Source organism: Tupaia chinensis, unplaced genomic scaffold, assembly GCF_000334495.1.
Source record: "Tupaia chinensis unplaced genomic scaffold, TupChi_1.0 Scaffold000042_1, whole genome shotgun sequence".
In the NCBI taxonomy this organism is placed as follows: Eukaryota; Metazoa; Chordata; class Mammalia; order Scandentia; family Tupaiidae; genus Tupaia; species Tupaia belangeri.
The window spans coordinates 333,446-341,429 of NW_006159497.1; the positions used below are offsets into that span (position 1 = coordinate 333,446).

The 7,984-nt window shown below is 40.6% G+C and overlaps 1 pseudogene; it reads left to right on the top strand.

Annotated features, from left to right (window-relative positions):
• The first annotated feature begins 295 nt into the window (after positions 1-295).
• Positions 296-5,229, top strand: LOC102492335 (nucleophosmin pseudogene; annotated as a pseudogene).
• Positions 5,230-7,984: the final 2,755 nt, after the last annotated feature.

Here is a 7,984-nt window from a genome sequence, read left to right on the forward strand (position 1 = left end):
ACCCCTTTTGTCTCCTGAAGTAGTAGTTACTTTAACATTTGGCTTTTTTTTCCTTCCAGTTTTCTATAGGATATATGTGCTTGCTGGAGAAAGACACAGAGAGAGACAAAGAGAGGGAAAGTGAGAAAGGACCTGCAGGGGGATGACTGCACCACAATCCCTTCTCCTCCCGTTCTCCTCTTAGAATTTGGGGCATGAACCCTGGAGTGATTCTGTCCTGCATGGCTGTTTTCAGGAACTGTAGTTGTTTACCTCTGTCTGCCTTCTTACTCACTTAAGTGTGTGTCAACAACCCATGGAAGATTTGGTGGACGTGGACATGAGCCCCTTGAGGCCCCAGAACTATCTTTTCAATTGTGAACTAAAGGCCGACAAAGATTATCACATTAAGGTGGATAATAAAGAAAATGAACAACAATTATCTTTAAGAACAGTCAGTTTAGGGGCTGGTGCAAAGGATGAACTGCACCTTGTTGAAGCAAAGGCAATGAATTATGAAGGCAGTCCAGTCAAAGTAACACTAGCAACATTGAGAATGTCTATACAGCCATTGGTTTCTCTTGGGGGCTTTGAAATAACACCACCTGAGGTCTTAAGGTTGAAATGTGGCTCAGGACCTGTGTGTATTAGTGGGCAGCACTTAGTAGCTGTGAAGGAAGATGCAGTCAGAAGAGGAAGAGGAAGAGGACCTGAGACTCTTAAGTATATCTGGAAAGTGATCTGCCCCTGAAGGTGTTAGCAAGTTTCCAGAAACAAACAAACAAACAAAAAACAAACAAAAAACCCAGTAAAACTTGTTGCTGCTGATGAAGAAGAAGATGATCATGATCATTTTGAAGATGAGGGAATAGAAGAAAAAGCTCCAGTGTAGAAATTTATACAAGATAAAAATGTTTAAAAATCAAAGCAGAACGGAACTCAAAACCATCAACACCAAGATCAAAAGGTCAAGAATCATTCAAAAAAAACAAGAAAAAACTCCTAAAAACACCAACAGGACCTAGTCCTGCAGAACACATTAGAACAAAAATGCAAGCAAGTATAGAAAAATGTGGTTTTCTTCCCAAAGTGGAAGCCAAGTTCATTAATTATGTGAAGACTTGCTTCCGGATGACTGACCAGGAGGCTAATCAAAGATCTCTGGCAGTGGAGGAAATCTCTTTGAGAAAATTATTTTTAAAAAATTTGTTAAAATTTTCCATCTTATTTCATTTCTGTAACAGTTGATACCTGGCTGCCCTGTTTTATAATGCAGAGTGAGAACTTTCCTTATCTTGTTTGAGAAATGTTGTCCAGGTTCCCTTGACGAGACTGTGTTGTCCAAAATGCCTGTTTAGTTTTTAAAGATGGAACTCCACCTTTGCGTGGTTTTAAGTATGTATGGGAGGTTATGATAGGACACAGGAGTCATGGTGGTCAGACATGGAAATGGGGAGACAAGAATATACATGTGAAATAAACTCAGTATTTTAGTAAAGATAAAATAAAGAATTCTGGGTATGCCCACACATGGATCAAGCATGTTTTTCAGGCCTCTGGGTCTGGAACTCAAACTGCACAGTTGGCTATGTGGGATGCAGCTGCCTTAACCACCACGCCCCATAAGTGTCTCATTAATACCCATACAGAGGCCAGATATAAAGAAAATCAGAACTGCCACCCCACTGCCGGAATGGGAGGAGTATCTGCAAGCTTGGATGGCTTTGAATGGCTTGTTGTTTGCATAATGGTTCTCTTTTGTTCCCAGCTAATTGGATTAGGGTACCTTGATTTAACAAATGTGCCTCCAGGCAATAAAGCGAGTTACAGAACCTTGGTAAATAAAGCTTTCAGTGGGAAAAGGTGAAGCATGCATCCCTGCAAGGTTCTAAGCTTTAGTAATCTATGGCACAGAACAGTGACTCTAATAAGTAATAATACATTGTGGGCTGGCCCATAGCACACTAGTTAAGTGCTGTATATAGGAAACCAGATTCTACAAGGCTGACTGTGGTTTGAATTCTGGCCCTGATGACCTGAGAAATCTTGACAAAAGAAAAAATACATTAAAAAATATCTATTTAATGACCACAGTAAACTATCTAGCCCCAGTTAGGTGCTACTTTATAGTATATGCATTCTACTCAGAGTTTCATACCTAAAGTCAAACATGTGTTTACAGATAGGTATATATAAGCTGAACTTGCTGTTGAAAGTAGTTAGATTCATTAAGATATTTTGTGGGTCAATACAATGTAGGGGAAGAAAAAAGGAATGGAAAACAACTGCAGATACCAGAGACAGTGTGGGAGGAGAGTGGGAAATGGCAGAGGGTGAGAAAGGGGTGGCGATATATATACAAGAAATGAGAACTATTTATTGATAATAACGTGTGATTAAGTCACCATACAGTGTATTAAGTCACCGCGGTCGACTACATGGGAGTCCAGCAACATAGCCATAGGATTCAGAATATCCATTGGTCTGGCCCAAAAAGGTGGGACATGTGGAAGGGGGGGCTTGTGGATTTTTGGGAAAGAATTAGTAACAGAGATAAGGGGGCTTATATACAGTTACAAAATACTGTCCCAAGGATAGGGTATTAGAAAAGTCCTGTAATCAATGAGTCAAGATAATGGTGTTAATGGCTGTGGGTGTGGCTCACCCATTGCAGGGAAACAGGACAGGATGTAGGAAGATTTCTGTGATCAATTAGGCCAAAATGGCCTGTTAATGTCTGTGGGCATGACTCACCCCAGACCCTCTGGAAGGGGTTCAGAAATAGGAAAAAGCTGTCAGATTTCTGTCCTCAATGTAAAAATAAATAAATAAATAAATAAATATCTTGAAACAATTCTGGTCATGTGTATATGCATGTCTTTAAATCCTCATGGGATTGAGAAAGGGAGGAAAAGGAAAAAGGATTGCAGCGTGGCCATGCCCCATCAAGGATTCTCTCTTTCTCTCTGGCAAGTACACTCAGCCTCTGGCAATTAAAAAAATGCATTGTACATTTCATTATTGCTAAAAGAGTAAATTTAAAATGCTTTCACCACAAAAAAGGTAAGTATGAGAGGTGATGTATTTGTTTATTAGTCTGATTTAATTATTCCACATTTTAAGCATATATGAAAATATCACATAGTACCACAAAAATATGTACAATGATCGCTTACCAATTCACACACACACACACACGTTGTAGCTGTTTGAAGTCTGGTATGCTGCCCAAAGGAGATTTGGTTAGCTTGGTAGTTTCACATCTCTGGACAAAGGTGAAGTTCAAAGAAGCGAATTATTTTTCCCTTGAAGGTTATCGTTGTGATTACAGGGGAGTTGGTTGAGGAAGACGCTGCATAATCTCTCAATTATACCTGGCCCGTGATTCACATTTACGGGAAGATAATGTGTAGCCAATAAAAATCTCCTCAGATTATGTCAGCCAAATGGTCTCTGCTTTGATTTGTGCCTGGCGAGGACCCTATAACGATAGCCATATGGAAGGATGAGTCTCAGCACCCTCCTGACCTCTATAGCTTTGTTTCCTGCTAATTGACCTGATGTGGTCCGTGTTTTGGCCAATTCAATTTTAATATATATTTACTATATATATTTTAACATAGACATATGATTTCTTTTTTCCTACCAAATTCCAGGAGAAATTGTTCTGGTGGTGTGTCTACCTTAGATGTATTATTACCCTTCTTTCACCTGGAAAACTCCTATTCGTTCTCCAAGATCTCCTATCTAGCTGTTCCACAAAGTCTTTCCTGCTTGTGTAGGCATAGCTCCATGCTGTCTCAGCGCCCCGCCACAGTGCTTTGTTCAGGTTTCTGCGATAAACCACACTTTCAGTTTCCTATCTCTGCCATGTGTTTTACTGTAATATGATGTGGGTCTATCTTAATCCTCTTAAGTCTAGGCACTTTGCACATGTATGCTCAGTGAATGGTTAGAGTTGGGGCAGGAAACACACAGCATGCATACCTCAACTCTCCATTCCCTGTCCCTGGCAGACATCACCAATCGATAGGCTCAGCCTCAGAGCTTGGCTCAATCTAGTGCTTCAGCAGACATTCTCAAGTAACCAGAGTTAACTTGTGAATGGAAACTGAGCTGCCATGCCTGAATTGGAGAGTCTCTCTGATTAGTATATATCCCCAAATCTGTTCTCCAGACCACTTCAGTTACTTTGTGAATCTCGGAGGATGGTGCTCAGTAGACTACTTTTGAAAATAAGAACTTGAGTTGATTTGGGGGCATGTTAAATTATGAGACAAATTAATTGAGATGTTGACTGCCTTGAGTTACTTAAATGAGGAAAGCACAATTTAGTGCTTCATACACTCCTTAGCAAAATCTTATAAAAAAGGGAGAATGGAGGGATGACTCAGGCTGCAGCCTTTCTCTTCTATATTGTGTTCTATATATTCTCTTCTATATCTCTTCAGCTTGACAAAGGGAATATTCTAGACTTTGGGTGTTAACTTATCCAACACCCCAAACTCTGCCCTGAGGACCTTCATTTGCTTCTTCTTTGTTATTTATTTATTTTTTAGAGGCTTTTGCTATAGGGTGTGTGCGGTTGCCAGAAAGACAGAGAGTGCCAGAGAGACAGAAAGCAAGAAATCACGCCCCCCTCTCTCCCACCCCAGAAGGGATGGCCACGCCACAATCCCTTCTCCATTCTCCTCTCGGGATCTTGGGCACACACGCACACGTGCCTGGTGTGAGTTTAAGCCACCGGGTCCAGGACTTGAACCACGGTCAACCACATGAGAGTCCAGCCACTACGCCACTACTGCTGATCCTGCTTCTTCTTTGTTTTTAAAAGTCCTATCAAATTGCAATAATCTCTTCCTACAATCACTTAAAAACTTCAACCTCACCACCCCCCTTTTTTTTTTTTTAAGGTTGTTTTCTCACAGTTGCTGAAGATGTTCATTATAATTGAGGGAAACAAAAGTTGACTTTGGAAGGCAGCCAAATGTGGAGAAATTCAGCGGCAAATATACACTTATTTTCAAAGTAGAAAGTTGCTTTTCTGGAAAAGCAAACCCCAAAGGATTCTGCCCATTTACTTTCCTATACTTCAAGGGATTCAGGTTTCAGGTTTCTTTGTTCAGAGTTGGAGCCTCCGTCTGCAGACTCCCGTACCAGACAAATCCTCCGTTCTCTCACCCACAGGTGCGCGACAGTTTCGGTTACTGCTCTGTTCTGTTTCACTGCCCTTCTTACCTCAACCTCTAATTCTCTCTTCGTCCATTATACGGAACAGGTGATGCAAAGGATTTCTATAGATGAAATTTGGAAACAGGTTTGAGAATGAATGATGGTTGGCAAGACCTTCAGATAGGGAGGAGCACGATTGAGTGAGGGTAAGGAAGGAGGGAGAGGAAGAAATAGATTCCTCCCTACTCTGGTTCTGGAGTACAACAGGCCAGCTGGTCTACCTGACGAGCTGCTATAGTAGAGAGCAAACAGGAAGAAAACTGACATTTATTTGTTAAGTAATAATTGTATCACACTGAGCCTGTATAAATGAGGGGTCTTCAAAATGATCATAAGTAATGTATATTATAAAAAAGAAAACTATGCATGGATTTAAATATTTTTTCACAACCAAATAAACTCATACTTAATTCCATTTTTCTATGAACTCTTTGAAGCCTTCATGTACATCCTATCACCAATTATTTACTTCTTATAACTACCCCACCATGGTATCAATTACTATTCTGATATTATTTCTATAACTGAGGAAACTGGGGGATCAGAAAATTTCATTCCTCATTTCTTCATTTATTCAAAAACAACATTTATTGAGTATCCAGAGAGACATAGCTTTTGTGGCTGTAGGGGGTATACTAATGAACTAAAAAGACACTTTCTGTGGCCTCATGTACTTACAATCTAGTATTGTAAACGATTTTAATCAAATAATCACAGGGATAAATGTAAAATGACAGCCATGATAAAATACCACAAAAGAAAGGCATACACTGGCTATGTGAAGTGTAACATGCATACCTGAGGGAAACTCTTTGAGAGTATGAAGTCTGACTGAGTAGGAGGTAAATAGAGAAAGTTGGGGAAAAATGTTACAGGCTGAAGAAGGGAGGAGGAAATGAAGAATGCTAAAACCTTAAAGAACCTTCTTTAAGAAGCCTAGTTAGAACAGGCTCCAGGCTCAGCAGTTAGATGCAGTGCAGAGGAAGCTGGATCTCACATGATTGACAAGAGGGTTCAGGTCCTGGCCCTGTATGCTTGAGAAACATACCAGGAATGTGCACCAGGATCCTGAGAGGATGGAGAATTGGAAGAAGAAGGGTTGCGGCATGACCAGGCCTCACTGGGGGCTCCTTATTCTCTCTCTTTTCTCTGCATATGCCCATGTCTTCTGGCATAAAATAAATAAATAAAAGACCATTTAAGTATGCTGAACGAGGAGAAGGATAGTTCAAGATGACATCAGAGACATTTGTAGGACTCAGGCCATGCAAAGCCTTGTGACTCGTCTTTGCAATGTGACCAATCTTGGTGAAATAACGGTTGCTTGTTACTATCTCCTCTGTTTCTACAGTTGCCTTGACTCAGCTAGGAAGTTCACACTTGGGTCTTTCATGTAGCTGCATCCAGATCACAGCTGGGGCTGTTGACATCAGAAGGAGCCTCAGTTATATATCTGGCACCTGGTCATGCAGCTGGGAGCTGAATGGCTGGGCTCCTTGGGCATGTCTTTCTTTTTCTGTGTGGCTCTCCAGCATGGGGGATCCAGGGCAAGCAGGTCACTTACAGGGCAGCTCAGGGCTCCAAAGAAGGATGGGTTGTGGTGTGGAGATGTATCAAAACGTTTGTGACTGAGCTTCAAAAGGCATGTAGCAACATGTTGTCACATCGTATTCATTGTGGTAGTCACAAAGGCCTCCCTCACTTCTAAAAAAGGACAGAGACTCCATCTCTTAAGGGGGAGTGACAAAGTTCTGAAATAGCATGTGGAGCCCGAAACAGCTGCAGACATTTTCAGGAAATACAATCTTCCATATTTTGCCTTTTTTTTACATGCCTCTTCCACATACAGAATATACTCACCCCATCCTCCAAGAAACCTGACTATCACATTGCTTTAGGCCTGAGATCCAGGATCTTGACATATAAATCATGTTCAGGTGTGAATAAAGCTTCCTGAGTGTGGTTCCTAGGGGACTAAAGTGAAAAATTATTTGCCCACCACATACCCAAAGTACAATGGAAGACAGGCAAAGGAATATCATTATAGATACTCTGATTCAATAAGGGGGGGGGGAGAATAGGAATCACATAGCATTTACTGGCCCATAGACATTTTGAAATGTAACTGGGTACATGTTGCTTATTCTTTAATTAATATTTAGTCCTATTTCTTGGGAATGGTTCTCTATGGTGATGGGATCTTGGCCCACCTTTCGAATCATCTTTCTTGATAAAATATCTGGTGTTTGCAGCTGAAGAGTTTTCCTTTTCATGGTAAACTTTTGGGAGATGCCGAAAGATCTCTTTTTGTTTTATATGGTCTTTTAGTCCACGCTGGTGGTATTTTTGCCAACATAATTGTCTTGAAAACACTGAGTGTTTCCCGTGAATCTTATTAAGGCTGACTCAATTAGCTAGAACCCGTACTCACAAATCTTCCTGATGCAAGATAAATCTTGGGCTTCCTGTAAGTTTGCTGTGAAACATTCCTGTTATTATTATATGCTTAACGAAGACTGGCTTTGGAGCATGCCCATTAGATCCTTAGAGGACATTTTGCTTATTGAAACATGGCATGAGATATCATCTTAAATCTTTCTAAGGCCTTAAGAAAGGATTTTGTAGTCCCACTCTGGATTTGATTTTTGTCCTAAGGCCATTTCTTAATTCAAGAAAAAGATTTTTCTTATGTGTGAAGGCTAGAAATGGGAAACACCTTTATTTTCAAAGCCACATGTCTAAGACCTTTTACATTTTCTTTGACTTTTAACTG